A 27,258-nucleotide genomic window follows, 5' to 3' on the forward strand; every position below is an offset into this window, starting at 1 on the left:
CCCTAATTCCTTTTAGATTCTAAATCCTGTGCCCTAAAACATTTATTTTATTTTGCTTATTCCTGCGCATATTCTGCATGCTTTATTTCATTGTTTATCCCTCCAATTCTATCTGTTTGTGTGGGATCTGCAGGTCCTCTCAGACGTTGGCCATAAGAGTCTGCTAGAATGGATGGGCAGTACTCATCTGTCCCACAAAGAAGGATTTGGCTCAGTCAATCCTGGCCTTGAATGCCTGAAGCACCTGCCAGAACTCACAACCACGCATGCGCAACACAGGTGGGAAATTGAGCAGGCGCCAAAGCCCCAGCCTCAGGAAGAGCGCCAGCCCTTCTTGGAATAAGGCTCTGAGACCTCAGAGGACTTTCAGGCGGCGCCAGGTCGAGTCCAGCGACAGTGACAGCGCGGAGGAGCGGGGTGCTGAGGAGCCGGCCAAGCCAGGCTGGCCATCTGCAGGCAGAGGAACAGAGGGAGCGGAGAGCCCGCGCGGGGCCCGCGGCTTCCGGGGTCGGGGTCGGGTCTGGGTGAGTTCCAGGGCGCAGCCCAGGTGCTGCTTCCCACGTGGATGGCGGCGCAGGTTAGCAAAGGGGTGGGAAGAGCTCTGATCCGCGGGGCCCCATCTCCAGAGGCTCCGTGGCCTCCTGCACCCGCCTGGTGACAGGGCTGCTGGAGGGCTCCTGTGGGTTCGGGTCGCACTTCGTAGTTGGCGTCCTTATGTGACCCTCCCTGACTGGAGCCATTGATGGTCCTTAAACCCAAATCCTCATTGAGCTCCTGATGCTGTTAGCTGTTAAATGTAGGTGAAAGTCATATGTGCCTTCCGGAGCTTACCTAAGTTTTCTAAGAACACCTGACAGTTTATTAAAAGAATAAGGGACAGACAGGCGCAGTGGTGCAAGCCTGTAATCCCAGCACTCAGGGAGATGGAGGCAGAAGTGGGTCTCTTGAGTTTGAAGCCAGCCTAGTCTGCAAAGCAGTCCAGGACAGCAAAGGCTACACAGAAAAACCCTGTCTCACAAAAAAAAAAAAAAAAAAAAAAAAAAAAAAATAAAGGACAGGGTTTGAAACATTGTCATTTTAAAAACCAATTACCTGCAACAACAAAAAAGTAGATAAAATTAATGTAAAAGGAGATGTTGTAACCATTCTACTCTTTATGATTTCCTTCAAATTGTTTGGATTCTACATACTGACGAGAATTTAGCTTATTTGTCTTCCTGTGCCTAGCTTATATCACTTAAAATAATGTGCTCAGGGTTTGGAATCTGAGTGATTTCTCACTCACTGTCCAGGCCCCGGTTCTTCTAAAGTTTGAATGATCTTTTGTGCTTGTAACATGAACTACACCAGTCATCTGGGTCACCTTGAGTGAGTGAGTGTCCTGAGGCCAGGAGTCGCCTTCCCTTCCCTTCTAGAACAGCAACTCTCACACTTCTTTTGACTTTGAACTCTCTTTTTGTAACTCTTCAAAAAAGAGGTGAGGTGGTTCATCCCTGTAATCCCAGCACTCAGGAGGCTGAGGCAGGCAATCTCTGTGAGTTTCAGGCCAGCCTGGTCTACAAAGAGTCCAAAACAGCCAAGGCAACACAGAAACTCTGTCCCAAACAGTAAGAACAAATAGTAGTTAGTTGGTTGGTTAGTTAGTTAGTTAGTTAGTTAGTTAAAGAGGTCCCAAATGTTTCTCTGTGTTATTTCTGTTTTGTTAACCCCCTCCTTAAAATATGTACTCAGTTTAAGAATGAACTAAATTTGGAGCTGGAGAGATGGCTCAGAGGTTAAGAGCACTGTCTGCTCTTCCAGAGATCCTGAGTTCAATTCCCAGTAACCACATGGTGGCTCACAACCATCTATACCCTCCTCTGGCATGCAAGTGTACAAGGAGATAGAACCTCATATAAATAAATAAGAATTTAATAATATTTTCAAAAAAAGAGAATTAACTAAATTGGTGATTTTTATTGCTTCATCAACAAATGTAAATGAACCTGGCTTGTTTTGAATCTCCTGGTGTGTGGTGATGCACAGCACAGTGACTGTCTACAAGCTGGGATCCCTGCCTTTGTGACGGTGCGGGTGATTTTACACACTGTGCCTGGCCTTATTGCTGCAGTGTCATCACAGGGAAAGCAAGAATAATGTGCGTGTTAGAATTAAAGTCATTTTGATTTTACCCACCTCCTGATAAGCCCTTGGGAAATGAATGCCAAGAACCGGTGGAGACCATGCTTAGAACCACTGCTTTGGCTAAATCCACCGGCAGCCGGTAGGGGTTGCCATTAACAGCAATAGCTAAATATGAGCTGCAGCTTTATTCCTTCTGGACTTTGTAATTCTCAATTCTATGTATGTGTGCTTCCATGTGTGAGTAGGTGCACTTGCAGCGTACAGTGCCACAGAGGCCAGAGGGGTCAGATCCCCAGGGAGTTGTGAGCTGCCTGACACAGGTGCTGGGAGCCAGACTCTGGTCTTCTGCAAGGACAGTCTGTTCTTGAGGTGTGATCCACCTCCCAGCCTCTATTTTTAAAAAGCTTATTTGCTCTCGTCTTTTTTGAGCATCACGTAGTCTTGAATTAAGGGGCAATCTTATGAATTGTATATGCTCATTTTGGTTATTGATTCAGATATTTTGACTCTTGCTTCTTATGGTGTCCTCTTAGATTCCAGAGCAGCTGCTCTCTCAACAGATGAAGAGGAAGGAACACATCCCTCATCGGAAAGTAAGGATGGCCGGAGTCCATCCTCCCATAGCTCCAGCTCTCTGGAGGAAAAAGAAGTTTCACCCATAGGTTGGTAATTTTTACAATTTTATGTAACTAACTTAACCAAATTCCTTCCTGTTTTGAGTGAGAGTCTCACTTTGTGCCCCAGGCTGGTCTGGCTGTCATTGTATACCCTAAGCTATATCAAACTCAACATCTGCCTCCTGAGACTACGATGTACCACAGTGCCCAGCTCTAGCGCCAGTACTTCATTCCTTATTTATTACACAATATGCTGGAGATCAGACAGCTTATAAGCAGCCCAGACAGAGCTCAACCCAGGGAGTCTGCGCCACAGTGTGTTCTTAACTACTGTGCTTTGCTGGGTGGTTCTGCCTCCTAACTAGAGGCTGGGAAGAGTTTGTGAGAATGTTGCTGATACCAGGTGTAGTGTGTTTAAAACCGGAAGGAGTACAATAGAATATGTGTAGGAAACCCATAGGGACTCAAAGTGGCATAATATATTTTATATAATACTATATATTCTTATTTATATATAATTTATATCATTTTATTTATATAATATATGTTTCATATATGTGTATTTTATTTATTTATTTATTTTTAAAGAAAGGTTGGTTAGTTCACATGTTAGCTGTTAGCACATAACCGCCTCTGGACCAAATCCAGCTCAATGCTCATTAAAACTCTTTCAGATATTAATTACCTAAGTCTGCTTTGGCATTAAACTGGCAAAGCTGAGGTGGTACCATGGACCTTAGTTCATGGCCCACAAAGTCAAAAATATTTCTCTGGCCCTTGAACTGTAACTCAGGTGTTCATAACTTGTTTTCTGCTGTGTAGACTCTTTTTTCAGGCTAGGGATACTTTAAGACCCTTTTGAGAAAAGTTGTCCAGTTCCTAGCACCTGTGTTGGGCTGTTCACACCCACTCATAACTCCAGCTCCAAGAGTGTCTGGTACTTCTGGTCTACTCACTGGGGTAGATTCCAGATGCAGCGTTGTCCAGTAGAATGTTCCGTTATGGTAGAAAACTGACAATACCTTCTGTGTTGAGTGCGTTAGCCTCTGGCCACAACTAGCTATTGAGCTCCTAAGATGTGGATAACATAACTGAGAAACCAAAATTGTAATATGATTAACTTGCTATATTCCAATATGGCTGGAGACTGCTGTACTCAGCTATGCTTGTGTGGATGGTCCATGTGAGGGAATGGTCCTTAAGTGTTGGCTGTGCAGCAAGTGCCCCTATCTACTGAGCCCCATGACTGATTGTCTTGTCAGTGTATGTATATTGGTTTCTGGCAATCGCCATGTATTGTTTCATGATTGATGACCCATTTTATTTTCCTAAGGGCTGATGTCGCTGTGTCTGCTGTATGATGGCTGAGACTTCTGACATCTCTCACTTTTCCTTGACTTTCAAACATTAGAGCCTTTGCGCATCTCATGCCTTCCATTTGCCTGATACATACCTTGTATTTGCTTCTCAAGAAATTGGTCTTAGGATGGAGGTCTGGCTGAGTTGGTAAAGCACATGCCCAGCATGTACACAACCCTGGATGTGGAGCCTCAGCATCACAAGAACTAGTCATGGTGGTCCATACCTGCAGTCCCAGCCTTTGCAGATGTGAAGAAGCCAGGGGGCCAGAAATTCAAAGTCATGCTTGTCCACATAGCTGCTGCCTGGAATACATGGCATTAACATCTCTACTGTTTTCAGATGCTTGAAGTGCTAGGAATTTCCCTTGCCATCCTATTTACTGTGATATTTTCTTAAAACATTTTTATAAGGCATGAGAATAAATTTTATGCATGAAGAAACCTCAGTTCCTAAATTCTAAGAATTCATGCCAGCGAATATATAGTATATTATACAAATAAAAGCACAAAAATAAACTTATATTTAAGTTGTCATTTTTGGTCAGGAGAGATGGCTCAGCAGTTAAAGGCACTGTCTGTTTTTCCAGAGGACCTGGATTCAATTCCCAGGACACACATAGTAGCTCACAATTGTCTTTAACTTAAGTTCCAAGGCATCTGATGCACAGACACCCATGAAGGCAAAACATCCATATACATAAAATAAAAAATAAATCTTTAAAAGCAAAACAAAAAATGCTTAAAAACAAAAGTTGTCATCTAATTAGGTTAATTTACCTGGTGGAAAATATTTATTTTCTTTACTTTTAACTTCTTTTGTTTCTTTCATATGAGTCTCACTACAGAACCTTGATGTGACTCGGCTGTATGCTGCTGTCATCTGTTTCTCACATCTCTGTGTGTGGGTGCCCACAGGAGGAGGTGTCCTGGTGTCATCTCTGAGTCAGGCTGCCGTGCCTGCCCTTCCTGCTAAGCTCTCACAGACAGTGCTCAGCTTGTTCACAATTGTGCCCTGACACAACTTGCAGAAGTGAGAGAGAATGAAAGGCAAGATGGAATGGTGTCTGCATATTTCTCGATAGTGCCAGACTAGGTTCATTTTTGTATTTTCTATCTATTGTATTAATTTTCTTTCTTTACGGAACAGACAGTCACGTAAATCTTTGTAAACAGTGACATTGTTAGGGCCATGGTGCCTTTTTCTTGCCGTGGATGCATGGAGCAGGCTTCTGTCTCCATTTGGTTTTCATTGTTCTCCTCTTCATGTGTTTCAGTGTAGCTCCCCGACGTAGCTTTTATTCAGGCAGCCCGCAGAAAGCGGGACCTAGGCTGGACCCAAGGTGAGTACATTTCACTGGATGTCAGCCATTTCTCCACCTCTGCTGACAGAAAGAGAAGCAATCATGAGGCCACAGAGAGTGATCCTGATGACTGTGAAGAGAGAATACTATTTACCCCCAAACCTCAAACCCTCAGTCAAAGAATGGCTGAAGAAACATGTATGTATTTAGTTTATACACCAGCATGTAAAGATCATGACATGTTCATTACAGCATTGAAATTTCTGTTGGCTTGTTACCATGTTTTTTGTTATTTTTCAAAAAGCTGATATGAGCAATGAGGACGCAGCTCAGTTGGCAGTCTTGCCTAGCACGCGTGAAGCCTGTGTTCGAGCCCCCAGTACTGCATAAACCATGTGTGATGGCTCATTCCTGTAATCCTAGCGCATAGTGAGGGCCTCCTTTACACACACACACACACACACACACACACACACACACACACAGTGCACGCATGCACAGTAGCAGCAAGCTGAATCCCCAGCACACATCTTTTGCTTTAAAGAGTGTTGGTATTAATCTTTATTATCAATTTGGTCCGTGAGGTCATAGCTTTTAAAGGATTTGATTCTATTATGTCGTATTACTCATGGTATGCGTTGTGATATTTACTAATGCTGGACCCCTTCCTTGATTTTTGGCAGGTAAAAGCCTTGTACAGTCCCATTTTTGAAATGTGAGAAATTATCATTGCCACCTTTTAGAAAGACTTTTTTTGTTAGCTTGTAGAATTCTCCAGAAATTTTAGGTGTCATATGCTATGCTCTTCCCTTCTATAACTAAACTTTTCTCTCTTCAGAAATGCTTAAGTTGCAAAGGACTGTCCACTTTTCTTGTTTGTAACATGTATGCCTTACCAGGGTTTTCTGTAGAATAAAACTGGCTCCTTGGACCCTGAAATTTTTGCTTATGTTTGAGACTCCATCTTGTGTGTCTAAGCTAGTCTCAGACTTTCCGTGTAGCTAAAGATGACCTTGAATTTCTGATTCCCTTATTCCTGCTTCCCAAGTCCTAGGATTATATAGGTGTGAGCAGCCACATGACACTTGTGAAGTCTTGGGAATTGAACTTAGGGCTTCATGCGTGCTGCGCAAGCACTGTGCCACCTGTGTTGCTACATCCGATGGTTCCAGAAACTATTTTTAAATGTTCAATTCTCAGGTATGAATTAAGTATCCTTTTATTTTAAATTACATTGATTTGTCTTACTTTTTATTTCTTTGTACTTGTTGTGTGTGTGTGAGTTCACACGTGTGTAATTGTGAGTGCTTGTGTGGACATGTGCGAAGGTCCAGAGGACAAATTGCAGTAGTAGCTTCTCTTCATCATCTGCTATGGGTCCTGGGGATGGAACTCAGGTCATTAAGCCTGACGTCAGCCACCTTTAACCAGTGAGCCATCTTGCTAGCCCTATTTACTCATTCTGTGTTGTGTGTGTGGGAGTGTGGGCACATGCATGCCACAGTGCAGGTGTAGAGTTGAGAGGGTGAGTTGTGGCAGTTGAGTGTCTCCTTCACCACGTGAATTCTTCAAGGGTTGCACTCAGAGTCTCAGGCTGGATGGCAAATGTCCTTGCTGACCCATCTCAGTGGCCCAAATTGACATCTTTAATGAGGAACCCAATCCTTTCCTTCTCCCCAGGCTTTTCCCCAGGGAAGGTGGGTGGCAGGGAAAGTACTGCTGGCCCTGGTATCCAGTGACTGCATTGTAGTTCTCATTGCGAGACAGCGCTCTGCCCAGTTATTCAGCCTTGAGTTTGGTGCCGTTATGAAAGTGAAGCTAATCCAGGTTTCTCCCTCTCTGGATTATTATGGGAAAGAAAGAGCGTGTGAAGGACTGCTAAGCATGCATAAAGTAACCCCTCCTCACACCCCAAATTTGAGTACTGTCATGAGACAGGGAAACTATGGCGTGTTTTCGTGTCATCTTCTGGTTTTATAGCAATCAGGAATGAAGAAGCTAGTGAAGAAAGCAAGGAAGATGAAAATCGAGACCTGTGGGAGCAGCAGCAAATGAGGAAAGCAGTCAGGATCCCGGAGGTGACTGTTTCTATGCTCTATCTGTCAGCAACCTGAGGGAGCTGTAACACATTGCCACAAACCCAGGGACTTTATGTTTACTTTTAGACCTTGGTCATTGTGGTGGGACACCCACGCCAAGGTACATGTGTGCAGGCCAGAGGACAACCTGGTAGGCTTGGTTCTGTCTTTCCAGGGACAAATTCTGAAGAGCAGACGTAGGTCTCCAGGCTCACCTTACTGCTGACGCTTCTTGCCGGCCTGCAGTCGCCTTGCTCTCTCCGGTGTGGATCCCGTCAGGCCGGCTTCCTCTGGGGCCTGCGTGAGAGCGGCTCCTGGCCTTTTCCCGAGTCTTTGTGCCCTCTGCCCCCACATGCCTTCTCTGCCTCACGCTCTGTGTTGCGTAGGATGATGGTTGTACTGGCGTTTGGGCTCACCCATAGAGTCCAGTGTGTCCTCGTCTGTCTCCTTCCTTATACAACCGCCTACTCAGGGACAAGCGTGACGAGGGAGTTTGAGCCTGTAGGATGTCGGGAGTGTTAGGGACTTGCAGGAAGATTGGAAGTGGAAGAGGCTTGGGGACAACTGAGATGAGCTGTGACACTTGATGGAAAATAGGAACAGTGGCTTAAGTTTCTGGTCTGCATCTTCATGTTCCTTGTCTGACGTAGTGGACTTTGAGAACCTGCTTTCCACTGCAGGTGTGAGGGTGGCAAGCTGTGCTTAGCCAGGGAGACTGAGGAAGGGCCTTAGGGTGCTCTTTCAGGAATGCGTTCTCTGCAGGCCCCAAACCCCAAACAACCACGGCTTTGCTCACTCATGTGTCTTCAAGAACTCCATGGCTTCCCAAAGAATGCACCAGAATACCAGCAAAACTAGCTGTGAAACTTCAGGAATAAACTTTTGCTGCAATCAGAACTTTAAAATTTGTCTTGTCGTATGAATTCAATATTCTCAGGGCTGGAACTGTAGCTTGGAGATAGTGCACTTGCCTGGTATATGTGAGGCCCCAGGTTCAGTTCTCAGCAGTGCCAAAGTTGGGGTGGAGTGGGGTGGGGCTGCAGTTGTTGGCTGTGTGGTTGGTTTTGGGGTTGGTTTCTGTTTCTTTGGCCTCACTCTGTAGCCCTGGCTGCTCTGGGACTCTTAAGATGAAGTTGCTCTCAAATGCACAGAGAGCTTCTGCCTCTGCTACCTGGGTGCTGGGATTTAAAGCATTCACCACAGTGCCTGGTTGGGGGGACAAGACATTAATATATTCTAAAATTGATGGGAGGTTTAAAAAAATGTTTTATTGTATCCATGATACTGCAAAGGCAAGGGGACCTGATTTAGTTTCCTTTGTGTGGCAAGTGAAGTGTTTCTTCAAAAATATTTCTTCACACTTTTTAGGGACAAAATGTAGACCTTTCCCAGAGCAGTAAATCTCAAACATTGAAGAAGTTTGATATTTCCATTTCGTTTCCACCAGTAAATTTGGAAATTATAAAGAAACAATTAAATAATAGGTGAGTAATGTTTATTTTTTAAATTTACATGTATCTTCTATGATTAATAGTAAAAAAGTACTAATGTTCTTTTAAGTATTATTTAATTATTAAATATTAATATTAAACAGGTTTTTAGGAAAAAATTAATTTCTCATTTTACCATACAAATGCACATAGAGCAAGTTTTCTTTTTCTCATTGGTCTTAATGACAGATATTCCTTACATGGTCAAAACCGGTTATTACACTTTGTAAAGTTTAATATGACTATAGGCATTTTTCTACACTGCTGGCTATTGTCTTTAGAGACGTGATCTTGATTTGTAGCCCAGCTGCTCTTGATCTCCTGTCCTCTGCATTCCGAGGGGACAGGACTCTCCATGTGCTTCCACCACCCTCCAGCGTGTTTCCCTTCCACAGCATCAGACAGATGTGATTCGTATTTGTGCCAGTGGCTGATTTACTGTAACTGTTGCTTTGTTCTAAGCTCATCTACGTGCTGCTGTGGTGGTGGCCATGTTGGCTTTTGTGTTTTGAGGTTGGATCTTACTCTGTAGTCCAGCCAGCCTAAGACTTAACTGTGTAGCTGTGGCTGGCTCTGAATTCATGATGCTCCCACCTTGGTTTCCCTACTACTGGGATTACAGTGTGTGTGTGTGTGTGTGTGTGTATGTGTGTGTGTGTGTATGCATGTATGTTTGTTTTTTGATACATTAATGGGAAATTCACCATGACCAAGAGCTTATTTTTATGACTTTTGGTACAGTGCCTCCCTAAAGCAAAATTCTCTTTACACATGGGCACTGACAGTTACCCCAAGCACACAGTACTACTCTAATGATTATAGTTTTGCTAAAGTTAAGGCATGTCCTGTCAGAAGCTGTTTTTGTTTGAAATAGTATATATTAAAATGTATGCTGAATCTAGTGTCTACCAGTCCCTGTGCTTATGAAATATAGGTATAATGGTCAGCTTTTGGTTAGCCTGTGTGGCAGTCTGGTACAAGAGTGCATTCTATTCGGCTTTTTAAAGAACATCTGCACCTTTTTTCAAGATGTGTGCACACACATGATTGGCGCGTGGGCAGAGTCACAGCACAGCTTGATGGAGTTGCTTCTCTCCTTCCATCTTTACATGGAGTCTGGAAATTGGACCCAGGGCATCAGGCCCCTGAGCCATCTCACCAGCTCAAGATGTGAAGTGTTTTTGTGTTTGTGTTTGTTTTGTTTCATTTAACCTGAGAATAGGTTCAAATTTTCCTTACCTAGCCAGCCTTAAAGTAATTCAATTCCCTACTCACATCACAGAATGTGTTGTTGTTTGTTTAAATAAAGATATTTTTAGACCACACACTTTATAATATTATGAAGTAAATATTAGAAATCTTCAGGTGTAGCAGCACTTAACATCTGTATTCTGTGGGGTTGGCTGACTCCAGTCCACCCTGTGTTTGTAAATGAAGTTTTTGGGGTCACAGCTCTGCATGAGTGTTTCGTACTTCCTGTGGGTACGTTGGTGACAGAGCGCAGAGCTGAGTAGTTGGGAGAGCAATGATGTAGCTCTAAAAGCTAAGGGTGTTCACTGTCTGACCTGCTGTGGAAAACAGCTTGCCAACCCCTGAGGTTCTGAAATAGTGGCACTGAAGTAGTGAGACTTCAGCAGACTCAACATTATTTCTGAAGTACATTCATTATTGTTCACTGTGTTTTAACTAGCGTTCCTTAATTAGAATAAATTCAAGCTGTTACGTCTAGAATTGTACATAAACCAAAGCCCATAAGGTGCTTCCTGAGGGATTGATTGTGCTTGAGAGAGTTATTATAGAATGAAAAAGACAGTGGGTCACTCACAGACATAGATTAATGTTTCAGATCCTCTTTAAGTAAATGCTACTTTTAACTTTATTCTATTTTCAACTAGGTTCTTTATTTTAAAATGAAAATAGTTTTTAATAAACCAGTACAAATAATACCAAAAAGAAGGTTGGCGTCCCCAAAGAAAACCAGTTTTTTTTCTAGACATTGCCTTATGTCCATATCTTACAGAAATACATAGTATTTTTATAGTGCCCCACTATTTGCCAAAAAGGAAGCCATTATTTACCCTGATGTATGCCTGTCTTTATACATAATATATGCTTAGAAAATACTGCTATAGCTAATAATGAGCATGCTTTGAACCTCCTTGGTTTTTTGAGACAAGGTCTCTCATTGGCCTGGGACTTCCCACTTGCTGAGATTACAAGTGTGCCATGTCAACCTTCTAAAGAGGTTTGGAGCTCTCGCTCAGGGTCTTGTGCTTACAAGGCAGATACTTTCCTGACTGAGCCTTCTTCCCAGCCCAGCTTTCACATTTATTTACATAAAGTGAGGGAAGATTTTTACACAAGTAGTGTTTCCCCACTAAATTTAGAAACAAGATGTATGGCTTAAAGGCTAAAGAATTTCTTTTAAGGAACAGGTTAGCAGAATTGGTTGAATACTTTTTAAATTTTGGTTAAAGTTCACATACTTTGAATTTACCTCATTTTTTTATTGATTTGCAGATCTAAGGCATCCACAGAGTTCAGATGCTAATAGGATATATATTCTGGATACTATGAAAGAAAAATATTTCATCTGTTTCTGTTGGCATGTATCTCTGATAGGTAACTTAATTTTAACAGATAAACAGTCCTTGAATTGATGTGTGTAATATTATTAAGAGCAGGAGCTAGTAGGCTGCCTTGACTTCAGCAGAGCAGCCTAGGGTCATGCAGCAGAGGAAATGGAATGGACCTCATGAATAGCAAATCCGAATCAAACACCAGATAAATTATACAAACCCTAACATGTTTAAATGGTATTAATGCCAGCTTATTCAGTCTTCCAAGGAAGACTACAGATTGGTGTAAAAGGAAACACATGTGTTTCTTTGCCTCATGTAAAACCTTTGGTTATTCTTGGTACCTAATATATAAATTCTGATCAGTCTTAGCCTAAAACTGAGTCACTGCACCTTACAAGTAGCCTGCAAATGGAGGTGGAGGCCCATGCCCGTAATGCAGAGAAGGCAGAAGTTCAAAGTCACCCTTTTGCTACGTAGTGAAATCAAGAGCAGCTGTGTTAAACAGACCCAGTTTCAACAAATAATTAAAATTTTTTTTAAAATCCTATGGCCGACTTCTGTTTTTAAGTGCTTGTAGGTGTCTTTTTGTTTTCCCTTTTGAGAGCAGTAATTGTGATCTCCCTAGCTTCACAAGTCTAGTAAATCCAGGTTTATATGGTAATCACTTTCCCTGGGTGTGTTTGAAAACATCTTCATTAGAATACTGCTTAAAAGGAAAAGTATGAAAAAGGAAACTTTCATCTCTTTGATTTAGATTAACATCACTACAGGATGCTCATCGCTCACATCAGAGAGAATATGAAAAATACGTACGAGACATGGAGAGTTCAAAGACAGCCATCCGGAGCCTTCAGAACACATCAGATCACACTCTAAACTACAGATTCTACAAAGGCATGAAAACTTCCGTGGAAAATATCATTGACTGTCTAAACGAAAAGGTAGGTGTAAATGCGCATGAAGAGAGAACCCTCCCTGTAGTCAGTCAGCACAGGAGAGACAGGCTGGAGAGATGGGTAAGGTGTGCAAGCCTGAGGCCCTGAGCTCTGAGTCTAGGATGCCAAGTGAAAGAGGCTCGGTGCTGTGGGTTTCAACAGCTGCTCACTCTGTAACCCAGGGCGACATCCACCTGTAATTCTCCCGCTCAGCTCCTGAGTTCTGGGATTACAGTTCTATGCCCCCCACACATTTTTAACATGGTATTTCACATTCTCTTACTGTTAGACATGGGCTGTTTAATGTTTTTGTTTTGCTATTGTAAGTAACATAAAGTTTCTTACATACGTTTTGTGTTAAAATTTGATCTGAAACATATTACTGGAAAATAAAATGAATATACTAAGTATAAGTAATGTTTGGGTTTATGCAACATGCTGCTGAAGTATTCTCCAGAATGAATGGTGCTTTATTACTTTGCTAGATTAATAAAAATAGATTCTGTGAGCCGGGCGTGGTAGCGCACGCCTTTAATCCCAGCACTCGGGAGGCAGAGGCAGGCGAATCGCTGTGAGTTCGAGGCCAGCTTGGTCTACAAAGCAAGTCCACGACAGCCAAGGCTACACAGAGAAGCCCTGCCTCGGGGGGGGGGGGGCCGTGGGGAGGTGCGGGAAGATTTTGTAAAATGTCTATTTTGAGCCCAAAAGAAAATCTTTGTTTTATTAGCTGGATGCAGTTTTGCATGTGAACAAAGTCCAGTGTGAAGCTTCTTAATGTATCTTGCAGCTAGCTGTGTAGCCGAGGTTGACCTCCCCCTTGTGACCACTCTGCCTCAGCCTCCTGAGTCCTGGGACATCAGTGTGTGAGCCACTGTGGCCTGAGGGGTTCTTCTTTTTCTTGTAAACTCTGAGTCCTTTGTCCTGTTCACATCTTGGTTCTTAGTGGGGATTTTTTTCTCTTAGTTTTTAGTGAATGGAAACAGATCTTTATAATTTAAACCATTTTTAATTTAATTGGTGTGAGTGTGTCTGCCTGCATGTACACCTATGCAGCCCGGGCGTTCAGTGTTGGGAGTCCAGAAGAGAGCATCAGATCCCCTGGAACTGCAGTCACAGACCTCTGTGAGCTGCCGTATGGGTGCTGAGGAACTGAACTTTGGTCCTCTGGAAGAGTAGCCAGTGCTTTTAATTAACCACTGAGCCATTTCTCCAGCTCCTGGTCTAGAATTTTTTATGCTTATGCAATTTGATCTGAAGTTTATTGTTTTGTTTGTGATGGGTTTTGATACTTGTATATTTAAAGTTTTTACACTATCAGATTTTTAAGTCTTTCACTTTACACATTGTGTCTGTGCATACTCAGTTCTGACATTGGGACCCTTTATTGCCTTTTTGCAAGGTACGTTATTTAAACCCCACAGCTTCAAAAGAAAAAAAGATTGTTAAAACAATTAAACTCATCAGGCTTGGTGGTGCACACCTACAATCTCAGCACTGAGTGAGGCAGAGGCAGGCAGACCACCATTCCAGGCCAGCCTGGTCTACAAAGCAAGTCCAAGACAGCCAAGGCTACACAGAGAATCCCTGACTTGGAAAAGCAGAAAAAAAATTAAAAAATTAAACTCTCCTTCCCATATTATTCTATGCATAAAAGAATGCTTTTCCCTGCATGGTAAGTGTCAGTTGGCACTTGCTTTCTGTGGTATCTCTTACAATGTAATACTTTTCTTCAATCATCCTTGAATTACACTGATAAAATCCTACCCACCCACCTGGGGTTGCTATAGCTCTATCCTGGGAGCAGCTGTAGGACACGGGAATGAAGTGACTGCTCTCTTAGAAGGAGGATTCCAGTGTCATCTGGTCACACATTGTGTAGCATAGCCCTCCTATCTGGCCTAGTGGCTCACTTCCATCTTCTCACAGTGCCAGGGCTCAGCCCCAGGACCATAGGCATGCTACCTCTCGATACAGCCCAGCCCCCATCTTCAGTCTGCAGGTTTCACTAGCGTCTGGTATCTCCTTGCCGCCTGTCCTCTCATTTTTCCCTCCTCGTTCTCCAAGAGAGACCAGTCCTCCTCCTGTCACTCATGCGTGTGCTCCTCACCCCACATCATTTGTTTCACAGTTTGTGACACTTGCACTAACACTGGAACTGTTTATTCAAAAATTGAGTTACACATGTGGTTAAAATAGTGCCTTGTAATCTTTTCCTAATCCATTATTGATAAACTGCAGAACGTTACCTTGTGTTTCAGATTGTTGGCATTGCAGAGCTGGAATCATCCACATACATGCTGCTTTTACAATGATCAGAAGCACTTTTGAAATGGAGGCAAGATGAGTTAAAATGTGAATCATCGTGTTTGCAACAGTTATCACGGTAGTGTTTTCTCTATTCTATTGGCATTTGTTAAGCTAAGCTGCCGTATGGAGAATTAAAGATATTTTTAGTTCTGTAATTTTTTTAAAAAAGAAAAAAGCTCTTTAGTTACGGTTACTGTTGCTATGAAGAAACACCATAACCAAAAGGCAAGTTGGGGAGGAAAGAGTTTATTGCACCCACAGTTCCATGTAACAGTTCATCCTTGAAAGCCATAAGGGCAGGAACTCAAGCAGGACAGGAACCTGGAGGCAGGAGCTGAGGCAGAGGCCATGGAGGGTGCTGCCTACTGGCTTGCTCAGCCTGTTTTTCTATAGAACCAGGGACCACGCAGGGATGGGCCACCCACAGCGGGTTGGGCGCTCCCCATGATCACTAAGAAAATGCCAGATAGGCCTGCCTCCAGACAGATCTTCTTGAGACATTGTCTCAGGTGAGGCTCCTTTCTTTGTGATAACTCTAGCTTGTGTCAAGCTGACATAACACTAGCCACTACTAAAGCTTTTTCTGTATTTTCACACTAATACTTCACCCAAATGTGACACTTCAAGGAGGAGTTTCAATATACCTTGTTTAAGGTTAAAAAATAATAATAATGACTATTACGATTTCTAGTCACTTAAGCATTTGATACAGAATTTTTTAAAGTATTTTTTCTAGGTATGTATAGGTACCTGAGTGTATGCATGTGCATCATGTGTGTGAAGGAGGGTTCAGAGACCAAAAGGGGATAAGTTCCCCCTGAGACTGGCATGAGAGACTGTCGCGACCCTTCTGACCAGCGGAAAATAAGGACACGACACGAGCGTTCTTCTCCAGGCTGTTTATTCAGGAACCTTTTCAGCAACCTTCTTTTCCTGCACCCCAGCACCCCTCTTATATCCTCTGCCTCACCCAATCAGCATGGTTTCTCTGTGTGGACCAGGTTAGCCTCAAACTCGGATTAAAGGCATGTGCTACCATGCCTGGCTCTTCACAGGTCCTGTTGTTAAGCAAAACAACAACAAGGTGTAGTAGGGATGGAAGGTGGATGTCCCCGACTAGCCTAGAATTACAGAGATCTGCCTGCCCTGTGCTGGGATTGTAGGCAGGTGCCCCTATGCTGGGAAGGAAACAAGATTTCTTATACACAACCGGAAATACAAATGGGATTTTACTACTGGGTTTTGTTGCTGTTTTGTTTTTGTCTTTTTGATAACTTTGTCCTTTGGCAATTTCATGTGTGTATAGTGTACTGTTTATTCTCACCCCCAGCTCTTCACCTTGTCTTTGTCATCCTGTCCTCCTCCCACTGGCTCCTTTCTGTTTCACGTGTTTCTATTTGTTTTGCTTTGTTTCGTGACCTCTAGTTCTAACTAGGACTGTGTGTGCAGATGGGTTTGGAACTATCTTTTTGGAGCCTTGTGGGCTCCAGTAATTGTCCTACCCTCCAGAATCCATCAGTTGCCAGTAGTTCCCCAGGAAAGCGTAGGACCCATGACCTCCCAATCCATGACTGGCTCTTGGCAGGCCCAACCTTGTCTAGGCAGGCTCTGCTGCTGAGATCTCGGGTTTGCAGTGCTTCTGCCATGTCCTGAAAATAGCATCTCATGTCTCTTCTCCCTGTCTCCTGCTCTCACTTCTATCCGTTCTCTCTTCCATGGCATTCCTTCTGCCTAAAGGGAGTGGCATAAATGCCGAGCACGGGGGCTGCTGCATGCACCTGCATTTACTGCAAAGACAAGGTTCCCTGGTTAAGAATGAGTAGCATTTGTCTATGGATATAAACATAAATATCTAGGCTGCAGTTTGATGCCACATCAGTTAGCTAAACCATAGTGGGGAGGTTGCCCTGATCTCCCCAGCCACAGGGTCTCTAGTGTCAGATGCTACCAGCTTAGTTTATCATTCTGTACAAAGTTGAGCTGTATTCCAGCAATTCCACTTTAGTGTGTAGCCTTATTAAAACTAGTCTTACACACACTAAGAGACTTCTGTGGGGTGTTTTATAGCAGCACAGCATAATGAGCACCCTAATGGGAACCCTCAAAGGTCTAATGAGTAGCTTCTTAGCAACAAAATGTAGTGTACCTGTGAAAGTGACTCAGTGGCCACCGCATGCATCTGCTGAGTTTCATACAGCACTGTAATAGCTGCTTCTGACTGCAGACAAATTGGCACTGTTAAAAGTACTTGATTTAGTTATTATATTTTCAATTACCTCTTGATGATGCTTTCTAAATTTTTAATAGGAATTACTTAAAGCTATTGTTGCAAGAATAAAGAAATCAATAGAAGATGATATCTTTATTCCTCTATATCCAAAAAGGTAAAAGCTCTTCATTTTTATATATTTGGAACAGCTTTTCTTTTGGGGGGCAGTAGGGTGGTGTAAGACACAGCCTGGTGTAGCTTAGAGTATCCTTGAACTTTCTACAGACTGATTTTGAACTCATTATTCTGTGTTCTTTCCTCCACCACCCAAGTGCTGGAATTAGAGGCACTTGCCATCGTGTCCAGCCTTGACAGAATACAGATTTGTTTAAGAAGGTAATGCTAAAGACACTACAGTCATTGGTAGACATGATGCACACACTATATTAGTAGGCAAACTGAGATTTCAGCAAACATTTCTTTGACTCTCTCATGTACCGTAGCTGCTGAGCACTTGGACATTATGTGTTTGAGTGTCTCTTGTTTTTAAATCTATCCTAGTAGCCGGAGGTTGTAGCCTAGAGAAAAGCACAGATTCTTAGCTCCACTATTTCTAGGGAGGCAGAATCAGTAGCTGCCCCACATGGTAGTAGGAAGATGAAGACTGTTCAGAACAGAACCGTGCAGTGTGCAAAGGAAGCAAGGATCTGCAAGCCTAGTGCATCACGGAAGGGCAGGAACCTGCAGCTATGAAGTCTGGGTTCATCCTAGGAAGTGGGGCTGGATTTGTGGTCATACAGCTACCAGCAAGGCTTTCTTAGTAATGATGATTGTGACCAGTGATACTCCCAAGATAGCAGTTAAGAGGTGGGAGAGGAGGGAATGGGGTGGGGGGAAGTCTTGGAACTTCCTGACTTATTTGAGTTAGGAAGAGATATCTGCATATAAAAATTATGCCTAGTAAGTTTTGCTTTCTACTGTCTTAGGTAACTAACTCCTTCACATGGTTCAAAATATGAGAGCACTTTATTTAAATTTAAGCCTTTTGACTAAAATCAAGTGTATCTTTAAAATGAAAAAAGTTTTGTTTTTATACATACAACAGAATATATATATTTGCTGAGGATGTGTGTATATGCACCACATGTATGCCTGGCACCTGCAGAGGTCAGAAGCGAGCATTGGGTCCCCTGGAGCTGGAATTACAGGAGTTATGAACCATGATGTGGGTGATGGGAACTGAACCATGTCTAACTGCTGGACTGTCCCTGCAGTCCCTAAAAGGGTTATTTACTCTCAGACTTCTGACTATGCGGAGTTCACCATTTGCCTTATATATGCTGTGGTCTTACCCCTTCCTTCTTAGCAGTGAACTATATTATAAGCAGGTACAATAGTTTTCAGCCTTTTTCACTTAGATGAAGTCCTTTCATGTCCTCATGGAGGTAACTTTTTCTTGTTTTTTTTTTAAGCTGCACAATAGGCATTGTCTTAGTTAAGGTTTCTATTGCTACAACAAAACATCATGACCAAAGAGCAAGTTGGGAAGGAAGTTGTTGATTCAGTTTATACATTCATATTGCTGTTCATTACTACAGGAAGTCAGGACAGGAACTCAAACAGGGCCGGAACCTGGAGGCAGGAGCTGATGCAGAGGCCAGGGAGAAGTGCTGCTTACTGGCTTGTTTGGCCTGCTCTCTTACAGAAGCCAGGACCACCACCCATGGGCTGGGTCCTCCCACAGTGATCACTAATTGAGAAAATGTCTTACAGCTGGATCTCACGGAGGCATTTCCTCAACTGAAGCTTCTTCCTCTCTGATGACTTTAGCTTGTGTCAAGTTGACACCCAAAACCAGCCAGTACACGATTGTAGGTGTCCTGTAACTGACCGGCATGTGAATGGTGATCTCTTACCAACAGTGAGGTAATGAGCAAACTGTGCAAAGGCAATCATTATTTACAAGACACACTTGTGGAAATTCACTGTTGGCTGAGTGAGGATTTGTAACTCTTGGCAGATACCATCAGAATGCCTTGATTTGTTTTTCATTTAGGCTGTTTAGTTGCTTACTGAAAACAAACAAAGAACAGGACGCGGATGGTTAAGAATGTGTATTACTCTTCCAGAGGACTAGAGTTTGATCGCCTGCACCTAGGTTGACAGCTCACAGCCATCTGTAACTCCAACTCCAGGGTCTCTGGTGGCTCCTCTGTCCTTTGCAGGCACGACACTCACATGGCCAGACCACACACGGACATGCAAATATACACAGAATTCAAAGCAAAAACAAACCATAGTCCTGTTTTTTTTAGGTTTTATTCTGAAAAAAGAACTGTTTTATATATTTTCTCCTCTCCCTCTTCCCCTCTTCTTCCTTTCTCCCTCCTCCTTTGTTTAGAATTAGTTCTGAAGAAGGAAAAATGTCACCACACTCAAAGTTCCAAGAAAGACAGTTCTGGGGAGCTCTCAAGGTAAGCAGAATGCTGTCTTTAAAATGTGCCCGTATTAGTCCCTGCAGCCAGACAGTGTGGTGGACTACTCCACTCTGCCACTACAGCACGAAAGCACTAAGAGACTACCAGTGTGTAAGCAACTGAACTGTGTTTGATAAACTTTGCTTAGCAACACTAAAATTGGAACATCACATAACTTTCATATTTTAAAAATATTCCATGTAGGTTTGTTTTGTTTTACTTCTTTTTTATTTTTTATTTTTATTTTATGTGCATCGGTGTTTTGCCTTCACGTATGTCTGTGTGAGGATGTCAGATCTCGGAGTTATAGACAGTTGTGAGCTGACATGTGGGTGCTTGGAATTGAACGCAAGTCCTTTGGAAGAGCAAACACTGCTCTTAACCGCTGAGCCATCTCTCCAGACCTTGTTTTATTTCTTTGAGGCACAGTCTAACTATATAGCCCTGGCTGGCCTGGTACTTGCTATGGAGTCCAGGCTATCCTGACGGAGTAAGCCTTCCTGCCTCTGCCTCCTATGTACTAGAATTAAAGGGCTGTGCCACCATGCCCAGCCTTATTCTGTTGTGTTTTTTAATACTTTTAAACATTCTTTAAAAATTTAAAAGTTGTTGTCTCATGGACTATACAAAAGAAGCTTTGGGTTGAATTTAATCTCAGGTCATGACTGGCGACACACTGGTCAAAAGCTAAAGTTAAATGCAGACAGAGGACGGTGGATGTAGATGTGATAAGGACGTCTGTTCAATGTTTCAGGCAAAGCATCAAAAAGGTCCCACCACCGACTAACACACGATGTTGGCACCTGGGGCTTATGTCATTCTTAGACATTGTAGTAGATGTAGGAGGAAGAGGAGGCTTGGGAGGGATGGTGAAATCTGTGTTGGATGTAGTAAATTGGTAGAACTGTGGAGAAGGAACACAATACAGGTGACACACAAGTCCCAAAACCAGGGGATAGGTCGGAGCTGAGAACCTGGCCTCAATTATCCATAGGCAGTATTTGTCCATAAGTGGCAAGTTCTAAGGAGACTAGATAGAGCCTGGGAAATGGACTTGGAGAGGCGGGGGAAGGGGGGGCTGTCTTCAGATGCACCTCATAACAAATTGTGAGCCTTTGTGCCTTCAGGAACCCAAGAACAAAAACAAATATTAAATACCACAATAAAGGATTAGGGGTCCTGACGATGTCTGTTGTGGGTGAGAATTACAAAGACATAAATGTCCTTAGCAGGAGCAGTTTCAGTGACTGTGTGTCATGGCCAAGTCTGAAAGACGCTTCCCAGGACAGGCAGCAATGCCATGACAGTCAGAGTGTGGCATGTTACATCTGTCAATCAGCACACAGAAAACTGGGAGAGTTCCAGAATTCACACCCTAATCCACAGAAACCTCTGAATTCAGCCCTCTAAGTACAACCAGTATTTACTTGTAGATCTCACAACGGGGCACTTCGCCCCATTGATCCACAGACTCATGCATTGTCCTGTTTTGCATATAAGCAGAGAGGTGCCTGGCGTTGCCTGCCTTCCTGGGACACATGTTAACATGGGCACTGGCCTTGACGGTGCTTTCCAACCCTGGAAACCGCGTCTAACATTTAGTGGCCCCAGGCAATAAGGCAGATGAACGACAGTGGAACGGCTCCCGTGTGGTTACATGAGGCTCATTGGGGTTGGTTACCTTCAAAGTTGAAATAGGTGAGCAAGTGCATGGAGCTGGGAACCAGGTGTTTACTTGGGAACGTTTCTGTTCCAAGGCTGACATTTACAAGAGGACCAGCTAGGAGAGTGGGGAGTTTGGCCAGTTCTTTACCTCCCATTACAGCTTCTAGGGAGAACACACATAATGTTGGTATTTTCTTTGAGCTCTTCCGCAATATTCTTCTTTGGAACAGACTTCTTCCAGATGACACCTTGCAGGACCTGGGGCTGGGCAAGCTTCTGAATCGCTACCTTATTATCACGCTTACTAATAACGCCTTCATTGGACCAGATGTTGTTAAAAAGTGCAGCCAGGTAAGTTGTGTAGACGTCAATTCTAGTTACGTCACTGATAAATATAATGCTTGGTAGAGTGGCTTGTGTCTAATTCCAGCAGCCCCAGGACAACCTGGCTACAAGGTGAGGCCCCCAGCTCAAAACAGCAGCAGCACTGATTTAGATAGTAGAGCTGCACAGGCGTCTCCATGGCTAAGATTGTATACTGCTCTTGCAAAGGACCTGAGTTTGGCTCATAGCAAAATATTTATACCTAAAGAGCCTGTTTTTCTCCAAGACAGTACAACAACCAGATGTCCCCAAAACATTTGATCTGCTCATAGGTAAAAGGCAAGGTATTAAAGGGTGCCTAGGAAGCCAGGCTGGGTAGCACACACCTGTAATCCCATCATTGCCAGAGCTCTGAGGTTTAAATCATTCTCTGTGTGGAATGTTTTCAAGTTGACTGCAAAGGTCAGTTTGGAAGCCGTGAATGGGAGGTGTGTTTGCACAGCATCTGCTCTGCAGAGTTTGTAACTCGGGCCACAGGCCTGCTGGCCCCATGAGAACTTCCAGACACCTGTGAGATAGCAAAGCATGGGAAAACAGGCACAAAGGAGTCAGTTCTAGGCCAGTCAAGACCGCTTCTAAAACTTGGGAACATATAAAGTTTGCCAGGCAAATCTTCCCTGCCTCTGCCTTCTGCAGGCACTTGTCTGTGGTTTTTGGGTTTCTTTTTCTTAATAATTCGAGAATAATACAGTAAGTCTTTCTTCCTGGCCTTCACCTGCTGTGGTTTTGTTGTTGTTGTTGTTGCTGTTGTTTCTGGTGCTGCTAATGAGTCAGAATTGAGGCCTCCCATCTTTAAACACATATTCTACCACCTACATATTCAACAACATCCAGCCCTGTCACTTTTTGAGACAGGTGCTGTCTGTGCTGCCTAGGCTGGCTGACTGGAACTTGCCCAAGCCTCTCAGATGCTGGAGTTAGACACCTGCCACCATACCCAGGCCACACCGTCTACTGACATTTTTTACAACTCTTTTATGCTGGCACCAGATTTACTTGTTTCCTGAACTTGTATTCCTTTACAGTGTATTTCGGTGCTTTTGCTTTCTCCTTCTGGTCCTAGACCCTGGTCTTAATTTTACCAGGGACAGCATGGCCTGTGTGACTGTCCAAGAACTCTGTGTTTTCCTCTCTGTGTTATATTCTCTATTTTTCCTTCTTGTTGCTATTTGGTTTCAACTATTTTCTGACTTTCCCAAAACTTGTCTCTCATTCTTGTTATTTTTGAAGGAGGAGGATCTTTTTGGTTTTTGTCTTTCTGAAAGAACAGCTGCATGTGGTGTATTGATCTTCTTGGCCTCCATGGACATAGAAAGCACACTGGATAAAAGACAAGCTGCCATTCACTTTCTTCCAGTCAGCGTTATCTCCAGTCACCTGTTGTTTCCTTCTCTCAAATGCCTGTGTAGATTGTGGAATTCTAAGCACTGCTAATGAATGCACAAAGCAGGGTCCATCTGATTTAAGCCTTTACCAATGAAGATTAATTTTTTAAATCAAGCTTTTTTTTCTCATTTCATTTATTGTATATGTATGGGTGTTGTGTGTGTGTGTGTGTGTGTCTGTGTGTGTGTGTCTGTGTCTGTACTGTGTGAATGCAGTACCTGAGGAGGCCAGAAGGGGTCATCAAATCCCTCAGAACTTAAGATACACATGGGTGTGAGCTGTCATGTGGGCTATGTGAATCAAAGCTGGGTCCTCTGGGAGAGCAGCTAGTGCTAGTAACTGCTGAGCCATCTTGCCAGCCCCTGAAGAGTGATCTATAATACTGTTACCTTTGACAAAGGAAAGAGAAAATCTCAAACTTTCTTAGCGCTTATGTTGTAAACCTGCTATGTGCCTTGATTGACAGATAGCAGCATGTCTACCAGAAAGATGGTTTGAGAACTCTGCTATGAGGACATCAATTCCCCAGCTAGCAAACTTCATTCAGTTCCTGCTGCAGTCTGCACATCAACTATCCACAGGTGAATTCAGGTAATGCTCAGTTAATTGTTCACCTCCAAAACATAGTACAAGGGTTTTGAATGCTGTCAGGAACTTTAAGGAAGATTTGCACTTTTACTACAATCTTTAAAATCTGGATCTAGGGATGTAGCTAGTCTGGCAGAGTATTTGCCTAGCAGCTCCAGGCCCTGAGCTCAGCCCAAGGATTCATAAGCCAGGCACTGTGGCACACCCCTGGAGCCCTTCTGTAGGGCTGATGGAGTCTGGATGTGACTGCTCTCATTAACTGGCAGCACAGCGCTGTGAAGACCCTGTGATGGGTTTGCTCTGTCTTACTCTGTTTTTTATGGCCATTCACATTCAAATTTCCCAGAACATTCTGTATTGGACTTTGCAGTTATAATCAGGAGGTGTATGAGACGGGGGTCATTCTAAGAAATACATCATTGGGCTGTCTTATGTCTGTGCCACCGATCGGCTATAATGTACATTGTATATGTGTAATAAATACAGAAATGAGAATGCACACGGTATGCAGGACTGTAATGTGCACGGCTGTATGTGCTGTGCTGTTACAGGACTATCCGCCCATGTTTATTCGCACCAGCACTCCCATAGATGTAAATGTGTTAACCGTTTCCTTGTGGCATGATAGCTAGTGTCACTGTGCCTTAGGGACGGACCTGTAGCACTTCACCTTGAACTAAAGCATCACTGTGCATGTGATGAGGTGCAAAAGAGACAGCATCTCTATTCTGTGTTGCTCTAGATACTGGCTTAGGTCCTGAGTCACCACTGTGATGCCCTTCACACTTGTCATAGTACTTTATTATTAATCTCTTGCCTTTCATTCGTCTTCTTTCATCTTATGTTTTGTGCCAAGGATCAAATTTAGGGCCCACTGCATGCTACAAATTTCTATCCCTCATACACCTCCAGCCCTGAATGCACTAAGGGTTGAGTAAATGCTTTTTGGTTTTGTTTTTCAGGAATGAAGTCAGTGAGATCATTCTTATCCTGGTGAAGGTAAAAGCTTTGAATCAAGCTGAGTCCTTTGTGAAGGAGCATCACCTGGAGCCCCTCTGCCCCGAATCGCAGGTGTCTGAGCGCAGGGTATGAGTAGTGCCGAGTCACACAGCTGCTGCTGTAGTGCCACTTGGTTTCTTCTGTCTGCCTTATAATGTCCTGAAAAGCTGTCCTTCCTGGCGCTGTGTCTGAGGGAATTGCTTACAGAGCAGCAGCAAAGAATTTGGTGTATTTCTCTTTTATTCTCTCTACCGGAGAAGGAAAGGAAGACATCTGACACAGAAGCGTGTCGAGACAAGACTGTCCTCAGCCTTGCCGTTCTTCAAACCCCCAACTGTTTACAAATCAGCTAACGAGGAAATCTTGGAATGAATTGATTATTATTAAATGGCTAACACATTTTTATAACAAACTGTCCTTTGAAAATCTGTACTGATTTATTGTATGAACTCGGTGAAAGTGCCAGTGAGTCTCCAGATTTTTAATTCATTGTCAGTATTGTTAAGAAAAAAAATCTTATAACAAAAGATTTATCTATTTTTATGTGTGGTCATGTTTGCAGCTGGTTGGGTTTAACACCACCTCCATGCAGGGATCAGAAGGCACCAGATCCCCCTGGAATCCAGGAAGTCATGGGAAACCTGATAGGGGTGCTGGGAACCAAACCCAGGTCCTCAGAGAAGACCTTAACCACTGACCTGCTCCTCCAGCCCTTGTTGAAGAGTGAAGACGTGATGATTTGGGTCAGCTGTAACTCTTTTTAAACTGTCGTTCTTTTTTTACAGGCTTCTAAAAGGTTTATATTAAAAATTGGCTGTTCTCTGGCAAACATTTTTTCAGAAAAGTAAGTTTTTTCGGTAATGAAGTTATCAGCTGACAGCAAGTTAGGCTCTTGTGTTGCCTTGTATAGTTCATGGTAGGACTGAGGCCACTGCTATATTAAATACAGAAATGTCAGGTATTAGCCTGATTAAGGAAGTCTGAGGCAAGGTAATGAAGAAACTAAGAATTTTCCTCAAAATGATTTTATACATGTTCTTAAGTCTTATTTGTTAAGCAACTCAATGAAGACTCGATGTATATATTTTCATTTTGTTGTGCAACAGATCATTGGAAAAGGCTAGTTATACTGTAAGATGTGAAGCCATGGCGTGCTTTCACCTATTGGAAAGCCCTGCTCTGAAGCCTGCATGGAATGTCAACAGGGTGCATGTTCTTCCCACTGCAGCAGTGAAGGTGGGTCTCTAGGGTGCAGACGTCAAGCATGTCAGTCACAAGCCACACACAAACAGAATCTCACACAGAAAAGTCAATGCTGCTGAGCGCTGTTTGGCATCCCATACTCCCCAGAGGGTTTGTGTTAGTGTCATTTTAGACATTTGCTCACTACAAACACTTGTGTAAATGTGTACACAAAGTTTTGGTTTTGTATATAAATGGCAGAAACTTTATTACATGTGAATTTTCTAAGCTTTTTACTGTTAAAGTGCACTTTTCGAGATGTTTCTCCGGCTTTGGATTCTTTAGAGATGTGGTTGGATATGTAGTTACTCATTTTTTTTTATTGGATGCAAACTGTTGTTTTTAAATTTCGTTATGTCTGAAATATAAACTTCCAAGCTTCTTTGAAACATGTGATGGTGACCTAGCCACCACTGGAAAGTTCTTTTTTCCCCCTTCTTCCTCTATTCCAGCACTTTACATCCCGACCCCTTCCCCCCTCCTTCCTGTCCCACCTCTATACCTTCCTCCTCCCATTCCTCCCAGAGTAGGGGAGGCCCACAACTGGTACCAATGCACCCTCGTATTTCAAGTCACAGCAGGTCTAAGTACATCCTCTCCCACCAAGGAGTGGAAAAGTCCTTATTTGTTGGCTCTGTTTTTTAACAATTAAACTTTATTATACAACCCAACTAGCTTACACAGGAGGGAAAAGAGGTTAAAGAGACAAAAATGAACCTTCTGGTATCCGTTCCTATGGGATAGGTGCCTTGGTGTCTCTGGCCTGTGCACTGATCCAGCCTGTTGCCTGATCCTCTACCCAATCCACATGCCCTCAAGATCCATGTGTGCTCAATCCTCATCTGAACCTGCTGCTCCTCTCTGTTCTCTCTTCCTGCCTGTCTCTCACATGCAAGGGGCAGTCTCCCTCTCCCATTGAGGGTAGATTACAAACACAATAGTCCAGGTTGAGTGGCCTGGTCAGCTTCCTGAATTCCAGGCGCAGGATGGCTCCACCCAGTCTATCTCAAGGTTAATCTCAGGGAATATCTGTGGTGTGTCCAAGGGCAAAACCCACCAAGACTGCTTTCACCTGTGACAAAGCTTACAATCCTTCCCACACTTTAATTTTAAGATTTATTTATTATATATACAGTGCTGTGCATGAGACCATGGCAAACACTTAATACCACAAACAAACAACTTTCATTCTCTATCTTTGCTGGTTTCCTTTGTTTTATCCCTTTTTGGAGACTGGGTCTCATTCTCAAGTTTGACAATGACTTTGGGACTGCCTCTGCCTCCCAAGCCCTAGGACTACAGGCTTGTATCACCAAACAGAGCAAGAAAAACTAAATGGCCTAATAAGAGAGAGAGACACCCCGCTCATGGATCAAAAAACTAATTTTGGGTAAAGGTCAATTCTCCTTAAAGCATCAGCCAACCAGACCTTGCCAGTGATTGGTGCATCACACAACCAGGCCAAGCTACTAAGAGGAGAATGATCCAACCAGCCAATGCCAGTGATGGGTGC

General features: G+C 43.3%; 1 pseudogene; it reads left to right on the top strand.

Annotated features, from left to right (window-relative positions):
* The first annotated feature begins 266 nt into the window (after positions 1-266).
* LOC127186459 (intron Large complex component GCFC2-like) lies at positions 267-25,347 on the top strand (annotated as a pseudogene).
* Positions 25,348-27,258: the final 1,911 nt, after the last annotated feature.

This window comes from Acomys russatus, unplaced genomic scaffold (assembly GCF_903995435.1).
Source record: "Acomys russatus unplaced genomic scaffold, mAcoRus1.1, whole genome shotgun sequence".
Classification (NCBI taxonomy): domain Eukaryota; kingdom Metazoa; phylum Chordata; class Mammalia; order Rodentia; family Muridae; genus Acomys; species Acomys russatus.